Genomic DNA, 15,921 nt, shown 5'->3' on the forward strand with positions numbered 1-15,921 from the left:
ATAAAAAATGGTATTCCCACTTGATGAACAAAGAGGCCTGACAATCAGATGTGTCATCTCGCCAAACACTTGCAAGTTAAAATTTGGAAGGTCAGGAAGATTAGAAAAGGACAAAGAATCCCAAGTTTCATTTTTTTTACATCTTTTTCTGACCTCAAGCTTCTTTGCAAAGTAATACAACACTTCAGAAATTACTAGTTATGGAATAGCATGTTATGGTCATCTTGATTGTTTTATAATTATCAATCAGTAAACCTAAACCTAACCCAAACGTAAACCTAAACGCAACCTTCATATTTATTCACACCACACACCTGAAACTGTACTGATAAGATTTATTGAAATGTCCTTGCCTTGCAAAATCTGAAATAAAAATTCTTTCTTTCATTAACTGTTAAAGAAATTATATTAGAAAGGGATTTCTTTTTGGGGAGGGGTTTAAATTTTTTCCTACTTGTTCTTATCTGATAGCTTCTCAACTGGTAATTTTATATAATAATCCAGAATTTCTCCTCCAACAGTTTTCTCTTCACTGTATTAGCTCCTGAAATGTTTATGCATTTCAAAAATAACTACACAAGCTGAGATTGATTTTTCATATTATTTTATTACTCTTAGAAAACTCCTTTAAATTTTAACAGTTTGGAAAGGTCTCTCAATCATCAGTAGCATTCCCTCAAGAGCCTCCATTTTGAGGATAAACATTCGAGTCAATGATTTTTCCTTTTTTGTTTCATGCCCTTTACAATGACGGGAGAAAAACACAGCAAGGTATAAACTTCTCCTGAAAAACCCTGTTGTGTCAGCACATACACAGAAAATACCCTTATTTTTAGTTTTAGATTTTGCTTGGTTTTTTCCCACCTTTCCTGCTCCAAAAGCAAAGTGTACACTTCTAAAACTTATGGAGATATTTATTGTATCATATGTGCTGCTCAGGGACATGCAGTTGTGATTAAAGTTTGCCCTTTTTGCATTGTTAAGAATTTTTCCATGCTCCAATACTAAGCAAGAGTTGCACTAAGTATCTCATTTCTGTCACTTGTGCTAAAGGAAAGGTATGATGTAAAGGATAGTGAATTTGTTCTCTTGAGTCCTGTTTCTGGCAAATGAAATCAGAATTCTGTTAAGCAGTGTTTTTCACTCACTTTACTTGGAAGAAAATGCTGAGTCCACATTCTCGTTCATGAATAAACTTCATTGAACTGCATTAATCCATTAAACACACAGAAACACTGTTGGAACGAACCCTGGCACAGAAAGGGAGAGCCCAAGTGACTTAATAAATCATCTCCCATTCATCACCTTTGACATGCGGCAAACGCGTTCCAGAATTGGCTACGCCTCCATCACTGGAATCCTCAGCAGAAGTGCTGCTTCTGCCATGTTGTATATTATCTGTTCCACATGAACAAGACCATTAAAATAAAAGAAAGGAGAATTAGCAAGAAGAAAAACCACCTTTCTCATTTCTTCTCTCACAGTCACCCCACTGACTCAAGCATATCTGTTTCTGCCTTCCTAATGCTTGAGAAATGAGTAAGTTATTTGTAGTTGGACAGGATTTTATGTTCATATCATCCCCATAACAGGGATCTAGGTTTCTTCAGTGATACGCTTCTGCATCTGAACAGCACACTTTTGGCTTAAAAAATCTTTGGTGTAATGAAAACCATCAGTGTGTGACACTAATCATAAAATAGCACTTATCTACTGATTGAAATTGAAGGTGATCTCAAAAAAACTAATCGTGAGACTACTCTAGACTAATGTTATCATTCTATGATCCTGTGATTTTCAAAATGAAGGAAAGGATCTTCTTACCATCCCATTATCTCTTCTCTTGACCTTTTATTTCAAATGGGCAAATTCTTCTCTCACCCATTTCTTTCTAAGAAATAGGAAAGAGGGTACCCCCTTGTAGATCTGCTTTCCATCCATGGTCGTGAAATTTCTGATCTATTCAGGAATTTTATGACCATATAAATCCCTGACTTGCAAGGAAAAACAAGGTGACAAATGTATCAGTTCTCTCTGGTGCATTGCTTTGAACAGGATTCCTGCAGTTAAAAAGCCTGTCCACAAAACAAGTCTTTTCTGGGGATCCTACAAGACATCTCCAAACAAAAGCCAGTCCCTCTATAACACAGGGGTAATTTCTAAAGTCAGATATTAAACTGGCTGCAAGAAAATCTAAATAGGCACATAGAACTGTTAAGGTTGAAAAAGACCTTTAGATCATCAAGTCCAACCCCCCAGCTGAACACCACCACCATTTTTACAAACCAGGTCTTCGAGTGCTATAGCCACATGCTTTTGACTACTTCCACAGATGGTAACTACTCTACCATTTTTCTGGGCAGCCTATTCCAATGCTTTACAGCCCTTTCTGTGAAGAAATTTGCCTTAATATCTAACTGGTTGGGCTTTGGCAAGCTGTGAGGCCATTTCCTCTCGTCCTATCACTTTTCACCTGGAAGGAAACACTGAAACACCCACAGCCTCCTTTTGGGCAGTTGTAGAAGGCAATGAGTTGCCTCATGTGCCTCCTTTTCTTCAGGCTAAACACCTCCACCTCCCTCAGCTGCTCCTGATCGGTCTTGTGGTCCAGATATTTCCCCAGTTCTGTTGCCTTCCCTGCATATGTTCCAGTACCTCAATGTCCTTCTCATAGTGAGAGGCCCAAAAGTGAACACACTAGCCAAGGTGCCATCCCACCAGAGCAGAGTACAAGGGGGAATGGTCACTGCCTGAGGTTGTAGTGACTAAGATGGCATTTGGCCTTGTTGAACCTCATACAGTTTGCCGTCTCCCACCAATCTAGCCTGTCCAAATCCCTTTGTAGGGTCTTCCTACACTTCAGCAGATCAACACTCCTGCCCAGATTGGTGTTGTCCGCAAACTGTCTTAGGATACACTTGGTTCCCTCATCCAGGTCACTCATGAAGGTGTTAAACAGGGCTGGCCCAAACACTGAGGCACTTGAGACCAGCCACTAATTGGAATCAACTCCATTCGCCACTGCTCTCTGGGCCCAGCTGTCCCAACAGTTCTTTACTCAGGAAAGAGTACATCCATCCACACTATGGGAAGTCAGTTTCTCCAGGGAAATGCTGAACATACTCCTTGAAAGGACTCAGCAATTATCTGCCAATGAAAAACGCAGTTACTAAAGGATGGGCCAACACTGCTGTATAAAGTTAAATAATCAGGAATTTCTGTTAAGGAGACAAGGAAGAAACAAACAAGCACATTTTTCACTTTTTTAAAAAATAGCTATTTTAAACTTTTTAAAACAGATCTAGCAAATAAAACTGATACGAGTGAAGTTGAAAAGAAATTCAAAAGTATAAAAATAATATCTTCCATTACATTAATCTTTTCTCTGGCCCACATTACCTTGTGGATTTACAGATATTTTTGTCAGTGCCAAAGTGGAGGGTAATGAGTGCTGCTGTGAGGACAAATAGATTACTCAGAAAAAGAAGGAAGGGAGCTTCTTAAACTTGCTTTCTTCTATGAAAAAATATACTGATGAACTAATCACTGCGCGTGAAAAATCTCAAAAAATATGGTGTATTTGTTGGTTGTCTTATTGTACAGAATACTTGCTGTATTCTTATCTGTACCCATCCAGCCTTATGAAAAATTTTTGTACATGTCTTTCTTATTGCATACATCAACTCTCTGTGAAAGTCAAGACAGGAGGGAAAGAGTTCTTAATTATGACAATTAAACCAGAGTTTCAAAACCGAAATTATTTCATTTCTGTGACATGAGGTCAATAATCCTATTAGTTATTAATGCATTTGTATTCCCCAGACAATCACACTGGTAGCATTATAGCTGCACACTCACAGTACTGGGCTAGCATTGCTTGATAAGTGCACTGACTCTCCACTGTAGTGGTGATTTACTTGTGGAAGGGAATTATTTTTATTGTGTAAACAGTAGATAAATCTCCATCCAATTTTTTTGCTGATAAATGGCTTTTGCATGGAGTTCCAGCTGAGCAAGAAGGGGCCATGAAGATACTTCAAGGAGAGTGGGAAGGAAAATAATGGACAGAGAGAATATGTATCTAAAAAATCAAAGTTGTCTGCTAAAAATCAAAGTTACACAGCAAACACCTCAATGGCAAAAACTCCTGAGTTTTCCAAGACTGCTGCCATGACATCTAGAGTCAAAGTGAAAATCTTTAAGTTCTTTTTTACTTTTGTAAGTTGTATCTGCAACAATTAAAGAATGGTCATTTGACAGTGTTGATACAGTGTCTTAAATTTGTAAGCCTGAACACTTTTAATTTTTTCACTATGCTATTTTCTCTAAAAACAAACCAAATCAAAAAACTACTCTAAAACATGAGCTTTTTGTACTCCTACTGTTTCTGGACTCACTGTAAAGAGAAAAATAAAACACATCACATATATTTTTTCTTCTAATTGTTGAAATAGTATAGTTGGTTGTACGTCTGGGTGTATTATCAAAAAATTCACTAGTTCTCCACATTCTGACTTCCTTGTGGTCCTTTGAAAATTAATTTTTTTTTTGTGCTTGGCTTGTGAAGCTATTATTTTCCACCAAAAAAAAGCTGATTTTTTCTCACTCTAATGGATCAGTACACTCTAAGGGGACACAAAAGTAGACAAGGAAGAGGTCCATAGTATGTTGTCTTTTCCTAAAGCATGTTGTTAGACCTGAGCTAAACATTGCTTTGGTCAAATACTACAGATTTAATTTTTCTTTACCTGTTAGAGAACAAAGTAAACAGTAGAGAAATAGCTTTTAAGACAGCAATATGCTTGGAAGAGAGGATGCGTGGAAAGAAAGAAGCAACATCTTTTAAATGCCTTCTTAAAACACAAGAAATGTCCTAACAATATTTCCTACACTTGTTCCTTCTCTGAAAGTGGTAGCATAAAAGGCTGTTTATGGAGGATATGCAAGTCTAAATATTGAATGGAGATGACTTGTCCAAAATTATTGTTGTAGGGATGTTAGAGGGTACATATCTCTATATTCCCTTTCATGTCTGTTTAAAATTTTCCATTGTCCACGTCACTAAAAAGATAATAAAAAAAACAACACCACCCTCCCCCCTGAATCTTGCAAAACTGTTCAGAGCATGAATACTGCTAAAGCTAAATCAGGTCAGTTGTGATTATTTAACAAGATGTGGAAAACCTCCAAGGATGTAGGTTCTTCCTCCTGTTCCAGTGTTATGATCTTTCTCAGAGAGAAAGATATTTTCAATATTTAGTCCCCTAAGCCCCAGCTTGTGTCCATTCCACTTTGATTTAGCATTTGCCACTAATAAGAACTCTGTAATCCTTGTAACTGTTCTTGAAGCAATTCCAGGATGACATTAGACTTCTTCTTTCACTCACCTTAGTCATATTAAGTATTCCCATCTTCCTCTATCTCTCCACTTTCTGTACTCCAGGGCCTTAATCACACTTGTCACTCTGCTACCTCTGGTTTGTCAGGCTTCTTGAATTTGAACACTTTTCTAGGTGTAACTTCATCTGCACTGGTGAGAATAACATCCACTCTCAGTCCTCTGGCGCTTCTCCTCATACTGTGTACAAATATGGACCATGCATTCTTCACAGTGATTGTGCTCCTGGCTCCTGCTAGGATTGTGCTCCTGGCTCCTGCTAAATATAGTGTCCACCCACTGTGCCCAGGCCCTTTTCAGCAGAACTATTTTGGCCTGTCGGTTAACAGCTGTAATGATAAATGGCTTTATTCTCCTCATGTGCAAGACATTGTTCTTCTCCTTGCCAAACTCCATGAAGTTTCTGCTCATTCAACCTTACAGTTCATCAAAGTCCCTCTAGACTATGGCTTTTTTATTTGTTTTGTCAGTCACTCAATAGCATAGTATTGACTTTGCTCATTTAATGTCTAATTTGTCTCATCTAATTTGTCAGCCTAATTTCTCTAATTCCTTTTGAACCTCTTGATACTCTGTGTCTCCACAATCTCCTCTGGCAACAGCTCCAGCATGTTACTGCTTCACTCATATTGTTTCTACATTCAACAAAACTCAAAAATTTTAATATTCATAGCAAAGTCTGAATACTTCTAGGTATGGTGATTATTTGTAAAGTTACAACATACATTGCAGTTTCCTCAAAATCTATTTATCTTTATTTTTTTCACTGTGATGCAGTATATGATTGTCATTAACATTTGAGTTCCATGGGGACATGGTTCTCCAAATATGAACTGTTCAGCTCTACTGCTTGTCTTTCATCATTAAGTCCCTAATTCAACATAACACCTAAGCACATCCATCAGCACGTTCATGGCATGTTTTCTTGAATAATGATGATGGATGCACTGCTGAGTTAGTGTCTAAATGGAGAAACTGCTCCTATACTTTTTTTTTTCCCTTATTTTCTCTATGTGCATAATGAAATAAGATTGCAACAGGTGCACCTCATGTGTCACAGCATGGTCAAAAATCACAACACCTATCTGTTATATGCAGACACTGAGGAAAGAGAAGGGTGCCAGTGCAGCCAAATACATCCCTTCTTTGCTAGAGAGAGTGTGTAAAAATCACTATGTTACTTTAGAACATAAAACAAGGAAACATTCTTTTTATTTCTGTTCAGAGGGACCTCTACACCATGAAGAAGAGAGGATGCTTTGTGTCACTTACCCAAACTGTCGGTGAGGATGTTATTTCAAAATCAAGTGAATTATCAGGGAATGAAAATATAATAAATCAGAAACCTTTCCAAAGGGAGTTTCATTCTCCAGATTATATCAGAAGTGTTTCTGTATGGTAGAAGTAGGTTTTCCATAAATATTGTCTAATCTTTTGCTTTTTTCTTTAAGAACTCTTATAATTCTAACTTATTAATGGACAGTTCAGGTAAAAAAAGGTACAAATCACGACACAGATAAATTAGCTGAAATGAAAAAGAAAGACAGGAGCCAGTGGGGATTTAACTTCACCATGGTATTCCAATATTTTCTTTTAAAATGAAATAGCAAATTCTTCTCATATTTGAATGCCTGACATCGTTGGAGAGTTCTGAGATGTCAGCACAGATGGAAGTGCAAAGAGCAGAAATAAAAATAAATATGTATTTAGTTGTCTTTAATATCTAAATCTGTTCTCCTAACAGTGAAAAATTACTAATGTAAATAAAGTATCTAAAATAAAATGTGTACAGATCATTTTTTGTCAATTAAGAGAACATGACAGACTTCTTTGGGTACCTTTTCCAGTGTTTGTCTACCTGCCCAGTGAAAAGATCTTCCCTTCTGCATTGCCCCCTTTTCTTCTGCATGCTTCTGAGAAGGCCCCACATGCATCTTCTCTAAACACTTCCATTTGGGAGCTGAAGGCCACAATAAGATTTCACTTATTTAATTTCTCTTTTCAGGGCTATCCAAAAGCAACTCTTTCAGTGTCTGATTGCTTATACTTCACACATTCTGAAGCCTTGGGCTACCTTCATAGGTCTACTGCTGGACTTGCATCAGTGTGTGAACATCTCTGCACAGCTGAGCACAGTACTGCACATGTGCACATGCCAATTTGGGGCAATATCAGGAAGAACGTAGGGAATTAAAACCACATCAAAATCTGTGCAAGTCTTTTTATTGCAAACAGACACGTCATAAAGCCTAATTCAAGAACCACCCCAGAATACATTTAAATGCATCTTTCAGTTAGCAATAAATCTATCCTTAATAGATTTTTAAATTGAGACCTTGACAAGTAATTTTAATTTTTAGCCACAGAAAGAATCAGAAATTAAGCTAATAGGTCTCAGTGTTTATTAAATTTAAATGATTGAATCTTTACTTGTTTTTAACCTAGGGAAACAAAAAGCAGGTAATAAAAATGAAGCCACCTGAAATATATTTGTTTTACATTTTCTTACTCCATTTTCTCCATGTAAAGTCAAAAGTGCATTAAAAAGTAATATTGTGCTGAGCTCACAAATATGCAAACGCCTCTAGATATCTTGTCTCAATAAAGTTTATGGAATGCATTCCCAAAGGTCTGACAACAAAACAGAATAAATCGCAAGGCTCATAAAAAGATAATGCATGCCATTTTTTTGCTTACATAAACACAAACAAATGCAGCAAGAGGCAGGAGTGACTCTGAGAGGCCCCTTCCTTTCAAACTAATTCCTCTTATCATCACATACATTTGTAATGAATTATCACTACCTAAGGCAAAAATAAATAAAAGATTTTGTGAAGCACATGGACATTTGAAAAAAAAGTCTGCATTCTTGCAAATTCTATGGGAAATCATCTTTGCTTCCTTTCCTCAATTCAGGTTTGCTGTTGAGGATCATATCCTATGGGGACCGCACTCTACAAAAAAGAAACAAGAGTGACAGAAAAAAATGCCCAATGTTACCATACAGCAGAAAGTCCCCAGCAAAGTCCATTGTTAATTTATAAAGAAATGAACATACATAGAAAGATGTTACATATTCAGAGCACAAATATCCCAGGCAAACCCTTTCCTACATCATAAACTGAGGAAGTTGCTTTCCTCTTCTGTGAGCAGGACCTAATATCAAACAGTGACAGAAGTCAGAGTATGTTCCTGGTCAAAAATAATCTTGAAAAAAATCTACATAACATTTAGCCTTTTTAGCTGAGTTACAGAGGTCTGACCAGAATTGTTAGTGCGTGATTATAGTCTCCCTAGCTACAGTTTCATACATTTTATATATACACATTTTTAAATGATAAATGGAGTTAAATCCTGTTGGTGGCTTATCTCAAGTGGTGCTCTCCAGGGCTCAGTATTTAGGCCTGCCTCATTTACATCTTCATGGGTGACCTGCATGAGGGATCAAATACACCCTTAATACATTTTCAGGTGATACCAAGTTAGATGGTAGTGTTGGTCTGCTGGAGAGCAGGAAGGCTCTGAAGAGAGATGTGGGCAGGCTGGATAGAATGGCTGGGGCCAATAGTATGAGGTTTCATAAGGCCAGCTGCCAGGTCCTGCCCTTGGGGCACAATGACCCCCTGCAGTTCTGCAGGCTGGGCAAAGAGAGGTTGGAAAGATGCCTGGCAGAAAGAGATGTGGGTTGCTGGTGAACAGCAGCTGAACATGAGCCAGTAGAGTGTCCAGGTAGCCAAGAAGGCCAGCAGGACAAGTGTAGGGATTGTCCCCCAGTACTCATCGCTAGTGAGTCCACTCCTGGAATCCTGTGTTCAGTTTTGGGCCCCTCAGTACAAGAAGGACATTGTGGTGCTGGAGTGTGCCCAGAGAAGGGCAGGGGGGCTGGGCAAAGGGCTGGAGCATAAGTCTGATGAGGAGCAGCTGAAGGAGCTGGAGGTGTTTAGCCTGAAGTAAAGGAGGCGCAGGGGACGCCACATTGCCTTCTACAACTGCCTGAAAGGAGGTTGAATTGAAGTGGGGGGTTGGCCTCTTTAATCAATGAGCCGTAGGATAAGAAGAAATGGCCTCAAGTTGCACCAGGGGAGATTAAGGATATTAGGGAAAGATTCTTCACAGAAAGATTGTCAAGCTCTGGAACAGGATGTCCAGGACAGTGGTAGAGCCATCACCTTTGGAGGTATTTGAGAGATGTGTACTTTTAGGGACTTGGTTTAGCAGTGGACTTGCAAGTGTTAAGTTAATGGTTGGATTCAATGATGTTAAGGGTCTTTGACAACCTAAATTATCCTATTCCACACTTTTATGGAAATAACCTCTTCACCTTACCTACAAATATTCACTATGAATCTTTGAGACACACAGAAGTCAAAGGAATTGTCTGAGACTACAATTAACTCAACGTTAGAGTCACCATTCAGAGTGGTTCCATGGTCATCATCCAAAGGTCAAAGTTTTTATGCCATTGTACCTGGAGACAGAAACAAAGATATCTAAGCTTTACTTATTTTCACCTGACCCTGAATTAGAAAATTATGACTAGTTAGACCTAGATAATATGCGAGTTTCCCCCCCATCACTATTTCTCATAACTTTGCTGATATTAAGTATGACTTTTCATAGTATGAACTATATCACTAGTATTTTAATATTTACCACTGTATTTTTAGCTGTATTCATCAAGTCCTGAATAGATGGTGTGGGGTTTTTTGTTATTTTGGCGGGGTTTTTCTTTACGATATACCTCTGAGAAATCAGGCTCTCCAGGATGATTTTCAATATCTTGCAATATGGCTGATGTGTTATGATTCTTCCATTCACATTGTAATAACTGCTGCAAAAGCAAAGCAATGTCAGCCTATTTTGCAGAATTCCTACCGAATAAGAATAAGTACTCTTGGACATGCAACTTCCATTATCATCAGTAATGGAACAATTACAATGTAAATCAGTGTGATGTTTCAGAATATGGATAATTTGCATATTATATGTGAGTTTAAACTTCCTGAAGGTATTTAAAATTAAATTGTAAAAGAAGGGAAAGATATTCTGCACAGCAAGTTGAGGTTCTTTCAGTAGCTGTATTATAAGCAAGAAACCATATCATTCAATTTTAAGACCTCAAGGTATCCTATTATGAAGCGTGTCTCATACATCTATATATAAATATTGATATGACTTGTAAACATGTGTAGATGGAAAGAGATGTCTATATTTTGCTACTTTTTAATGCCTGCTGTACAGCAATTACAATGGAGCTCACTGAAGCCTTTCCACTGACTTTGGGTTTGTAGTTTATGTTCACTAATATTATTGCCTCAGTCCTGTAACACCTGAGATTCTCATGTGATCCCTGTCCAGTTATTAGCAGGGCCCAGGAGCCTCTGTGTTGGATGGATTCAATTTGGAGTGATTGTGGGCTGAAAGATGTGCAAACTAGGAAAAAATCTATCTATATATCCTGGTTGAACTTATTTAACTCTCCCATATAAATGAAGCCCTTCAGCCACACAAGTGACAATACATTGGTATAAATGTGCCTGTACAAAAAATACCTTTTCCTTACAAAGAATGTAAGATACACCATTACAAAGTACTTCTACAACCCCATAACCTGCCTATTTTAGAGGGTGCATCAAAATGCAGGGGTTGTCACTCAAAAATCATACTCATCAAAGAAAGTTATACTCAAACCAGCTGTGTAAGGGCAGTGAGCTGAGATCAGACTTCTGTCCCTGGATAAGAAGCCAAAGTTACTAAGTTGGGTTCAGGCTGTATTCTGGGGCCATTTAAAGTGTCCCTGCAGTCCAAAGCCTGAATCTCTGTTTGTCTGAAGATTTTTACCTCCAAAGATTGGCTTTCTTTTAAAGAACCCCCACAAAATCCAAGCAAGATAGATTATCTCATGGTCACCTCTCAGCATACTGTCTCTTCCTCTTAAACACTTCAATGTTATTCTGTATGAGGACCAAATTAATACAGAAGGCTCAGTAAGGTGTGCTGCAAGACTTCCCAATGCTTGTGACATGTCTTTAGCCCATCTATGGCATGAACACATCCTTGAAGGGACCACATAACAAGTAATAACAAAGTATAATTATAGAGGAAGAAAAACCTTTGATTAATATCTTCAATAACATTTTTAAGGAAAACCAGTGGCTATATTAGAATTCTCTAAATACCTTTTCCTTGATTGTTCTCCTCTCAGAGTTCATGATTCCTGTCCCTTCCCTAAAGGACACTGAGTCCACAGTTGATGAGGAAGATGGGCATCTGTTTAGGGACAGGAACAACCTGATTATTTTCTCTGCTCTCTGTTACAATTTCCTTTCACTTTCCAGGCTCATACACATGTAGGGCCATGCCTCCCGTTGACTGATTACTGGCAGGTTTGATTATAAAAATAGCACTCTGCAATTCAACTGGGTTGCAGGCAACAATGAAGGATTTGATGGAGATATATTCTTTCTTTGCAGTCCCATTTATCAATGTACAGTTTCTCACTTGCCATTTATCATCTGCTTTTCTGTGCTTCCCTCGACATCTGGAGGATTTGTAGTCTGCTAAGTGGAGCAAGGCCTTGTCTTGAATACCTTACCATCCCTGTCTAGGCAACATACTCCTGATTTTTCCCCAGTTTAACTTTTCTTTAAATAAACTTGACAGGTTCAATATATCCTCACTGCAAACAATATATTGAGAAGAGTAGTAAGCAATGGAGAACATACTAAAAAAGCTACAGCCCAAGGGAAAAAATAGTGAGATGGAGAGAAATGCACCTCTAATGCCTGTATGAATTTATAATAAAAAGCAGTAGTGATAATTGTGTGTCTTTTAACTTGAGAGGACCATAAAACAGTGTGATGGAGTATACTGATGAGTGCCAGGTGGAAAGCAGGTCTTCTGTTTTGCAAGTACTTTCAGGATTTAGAGATGTGGGATGTAAAGAAGCTTCTTGCTCTTGTTAGTTATGGAAGAAGTAATGAATCCTGGCATATTTGAAAATTCTGCAGGATGTCTAAATATCTCACTGCCTTACTGAATAGCTGAGGAATAAGGAGGATAGAAAAGAAAAAACAAAAAAAAAGGACAGCTGGGGGAGAAGAAAAGCAGCAAAACAATAATAAAAGAACTTTTTCAAAGAAATTGAGTTAATAACCCAGTTATAAATTTGGAATCACTTTGTTTTGATAGTGACCTTTCAAAGTTCCTTTTATTTTCATTTCCAAATGTCAAAACAACGTATTTTGACAATTCCGAACCGTGATATATTTTCTTTAAAATTGAAATGTGATATTTTTCACAACTGGTCCCTTTCTGCCAATGGTTTCACTTTTGAAGGAAGTTATTATTTTCAGGGTTCAGGAGGGAAAACAAAAGGCAAAGAATTTCTGGCAAATCATGATACTCTTTACCAGTAAAGTACATGCTTGACCAAATATGGGCTACCTGTCCAGTTTCGGAAAGCAAAAGATCGGGACCCTTGTGAGTTTGAGCTTCACCTGGTAGCTCAACCTAAATAGCACCTTAAGCAGGAGGGGCATGATGAGCTGGAAAGTGGCCGGCCCTGTGTCCAACATCTGGACTAGCCAAATCCCTGACCTGGCCACCAGGTGGAGGAATTATACAGAAGAAAGTGTTTTCCCTTTGCAACAGCTACTGTATGCATTGACATTTATCTGAATGACTTTATAATCTTGTCTGTAGTCAATGTACCAGAAGCTGGCTAAAGTCTGATGGCTTGTCTTGAACTTGCATCCTCATGGAAAGGTTATCTGGCACTGCTGGTTGAAGGGTTGGGCTGTGACTTAGGAGAGGTGAGCTCACTCTGTAGCTGTTGCAGACTAATATGGCATTAGGAGAACGTATTAGGACAGTTTCACAGGGGATCTTGCTGTGTGGCTGGTGCCACAGCTGAGCTCATCGCAGTTTTTGCACAGTCAAGTTCACACACTGGGGAATGAGCTGACGCCCTTTGAGATAGTATGGCTCTCTTACATATCACAGCTCCTTCTCTATTTGTATTGCATCTCCAGACTTTGTGTGATACTAGTCACAAATATTTTCAGGCACCTCAGACATTTAGCATTGGAACACATCCCCATCGTGTACTTCTGTGGCCGAAAAACATCTCACATACTGGAGTGCAGCAACATCAAGCTCATGGGTGGGACCTAGGAATTACTGAGTCGTTTTGCAGTTAACAGGTTTTAACTAAAACATCTGCTTTGGTTATTAACTGCTTTCTTCTCTCGTTTCCCTATATAAGTCAAAAGTAGATCTCAATATTTTGAGATCTCTGTCCATCACTCAAACTATTTTGAGTTTTGTGATGCTGATTGTCATAGAAGTTTCTGATCTCATTGCACACCAAATTAATAAAAGCCAGTGTCCCAATGGACTGGGAGGAGGAACAACATGACAGAGCAGAGTCTTAAATGGTGTCACTTATGACAACTCCATCCAAACTGATAGAAATGTGATGATTTTCACCAGATTCCAAGACTTCCATCCCCCAAAAACAAAATCCCACATCTGTTCACCCCATTATCATTTCTTCAGAGGGTTCATATACCTTCTCAATATATGCATTATGCTAAAATTTTTATATGTATTTAAAAGTACATGGAAATTTTTTCAAAATATTCTAATGAGGCAGAAGTACTCAGCTAAAAAGCAGGAAAAAACTGTAATAGCAACAGAAAAAATAGTACTAGTTCAAGTAAAAGAATTTCTTGCCTTTACAACACTTAACACATTTGTCAATCTCTTAAATGGAGTTTCTATTGATGGACAGTAGATTACTCTCAAAGCAACAGGCTAGGCTGTCTTTGAAATATTGCCACTCATGGGTTCAGATAAGAAAATTAGCAAAAGACAAATAAAATAAACATAAATAGTTTTAATGGAAAGCTTTCTCTGTGCTGCTTCTGTCTTTCTTAATCAACTAAGAATAGGCTGTGATTACAGTAATCATTATGCAATTAATCACTATAATTACTTTTTATTGGAATAAGAGTTTAAAAAGCAACTAACATATTTTCTGTTCTTGCTTGACTGGAAGACATTAAGTGCTTGTCAAGAAGTTACTAAAATTATGCCTGCAATTCTTTTCTTTTTGTCATCTTGTTTTGGTTTTTTTTAATGTAAAAGTAACAGTGCAAGATTATGCACATCCTATACACAGACAATATTCATACAAAACAGAGATGTGCGGTTCTCCAGTGGTAATAGGATGCAATTTTTTGTGTACTTAGCATGCCATGTGTTTTTTATACAGCATGCACTTACTATACAGCATGTAGATAACTATAGTTATCTACAGTATGGTCATTATCCTTGTATTAATGAAAAATCATGCTAAAACAATTTAGACCCACTTATCATTGTGAAATTGAAGTTTTGCTGTTCCCGGGCTTTTCACTTTTTGACCTCAGGCTGAGAGCAGCTCTTAGCATCTGAAGGCTGGGCTATGTATTTGTAGCTTCTCCTAAGACCAACCAGGGGACTCAGCCCTCGCAAATACTTCTCATCTCAAGTTTCAATGTAATGAAAGCAAGGAAAGAGCTTACTCATAAAAGATTGCAGTTTGTGAACATTTTATAGATAGGTCCCTATTTCTGTATTGAGGCTGTAGTGGGAATTATACTGCCTGAGTTGGGCTTGTATTTAGAGTTCTTCCTTCACCTCTTCTCTCTTGGGAATTAGACACAGTCTTGAAAAGACAATCTTCTACTGTTTTACTTCCACATCTCCCCCAATCACCACAAGCCTCCCAGGAGCATATCTAATCCAGCCCATCAGCATCCTACCCTGTCCCAGCTCACAGCCCAGGATACTTTTACTATTTAAAATCTGTTTAATAATTTTTTTCTTACAGAATCTTTGCACAGCTGTGGACAGATACAATCCTTTTCTGTCTACTTACTCTGCTGTTTTATACCACCTCAACTCTGAACATGTCTCAGACAACTCTGTGCCCACTGAGAGGACTGTTTTGCTGTCTTAAATACAGCCCGGACAATACAGTGTATACAAGGAATGGGGTAATTAAGAAAACTTTTTCAAGGGGATAACCAGCAAGCAGTGCATGGCTGAATCCGATGATAAACAAACTAAAACTAGACCTGCTTGGACAATGTCAAGGCTTCCAACATGCTGAGGTCTTCTCCTAAGTAATTTTATGTTTCTTTCAACAATTATCCCTGTACCACAGACTTCTGGGTCACATGTTGCCCTACTTGGGCAGGCAAGAAAGCTTTCAGGGCTAAGACTGATTTCAAACACTGGTTCCATCCATTGATTTTAAAGTATGGAAGAAGTAAAGATGTAGAGAGTATTTCATGCCAACAAGTTCTTATAAAAAATTTAGTCTGAAATGTTGGGGTAGAGCATGGATTTAGTTACTGTGAAATTGCTTTGTTTATAATCACTTTTACCCCACACCTTTTAGAGATGGATCAGCAGTGGCTATTTTTTGTTTCCCTGGGCAGGAGGTAAAAATGTTTTTAAGAACGTTGTCTTCT

The sequence above is a fragment of the Pyrgilauda ruficollis genome, unplaced genomic scaffold (assembly GCF_017590135.1).
Source record: "Pyrgilauda ruficollis isolate IOZ18807 unplaced genomic scaffold, ASM1759013v1 scaffold60, whole genome shotgun sequence".
In the NCBI taxonomy this organism is placed as follows: Eukaryota; Metazoa; Chordata; class Aves; order Passeriformes; family Passeridae; genus Pyrgilauda; species Pyrgilauda ruficollis.